Genomic DNA, 889 nt, shown 5'->3' on the forward strand with positions numbered 1-889 from the left:
TATATAATCAGGATATTTACAAATCTGAATAATGTATAAAATGTAAAAAATAATGTATAGTATAATGTAATGTATAAAATGTAATTTATAACAATCAGTGGCAGGCCGTGCATTTCACACCTGAATTAATCCACCTCTTAATACCATCATTATGACGCCACGGCTATAGAAACCATCAATATTATACAGAAATGCATATAACAGGACGTTGCATCACAGACAGGTATCTCATGTAGAAAGAATGAATGCCATTACTAAAGCAAGAAACCCAATTAACAAAATTCAACAAGTCTCCTTTCACTGCAGCCACAGCTGCGCCACGTACATAATCTAATAAAATGACAAAAATGTAGTCCACCCCGGTGTTCTTACAGACATTTATTAGCTCAAACGTATTTATACCTTGCAAATAACATTGGTATAAAACAAATAAGGTGATTACATGTGTTTTAAAGTTGACCTAACAATTTAAAGGGATAGTTCACCCAAAAATGAAAATGTGATGTTTATCTGCTTACCCCCAGGGCATCCAAGATGTAGGTGACTTTGTTTCTTCAGTAGAACACAAACGAAGATTTTTAACTCAAACCGTTGCAGTCTGTCAGTCTTATAATGGAAGTGAATGGGAATCACGTCTTTGAGAGTCAAAAAAAACATACACAAACAAAACCAAATTAAACCCTGCGGCTCGTGACGATACATTGATGTGTAAAGACACGAAACGATTGGTCTGTGCAAGAAACTGAACAGTATTTATATCGTTTTTTACCTCTGATGCACTGCAATGTCTGAACTGTCCTGAGCGCGTTCTCAACAGCCAGCGCATGACGCGTCTTCTTCTTCTTCTTGCTTTACGGCGGATCGCGGACTTATAAGTGCATTACCGCCC

The 889-nt window shown here is 37.0% G+C and overlaps 1 protein-coding gene across 1 annotated transcript in view; it reads right to left on the reverse strand.

Annotated features, from left to right (window-relative positions):
* Positions 1-889, reverse strand: part of LOC107659710 (paxillin-like) — a 47,499-nt gene that overhangs the window by 1,750 nt on the left and 44,860 nt on the right. The window lies entirely within an intron of this gene.

Source organism: Sinocyclocheilus anshuiensis, unplaced genomic scaffold (assembly GCF_001515605.1).
Source record: "Sinocyclocheilus anshuiensis isolate Anshui unplaced genomic scaffold, SAMN03320099.WGS_v1.1 scaffold433, whole genome shotgun sequence".
NCBI lineage: Eukaryota > Metazoa > Chordata > Actinopteri > Cypriniformes > Cyprinidae > Sinocyclocheilus > Sinocyclocheilus anshuiensis.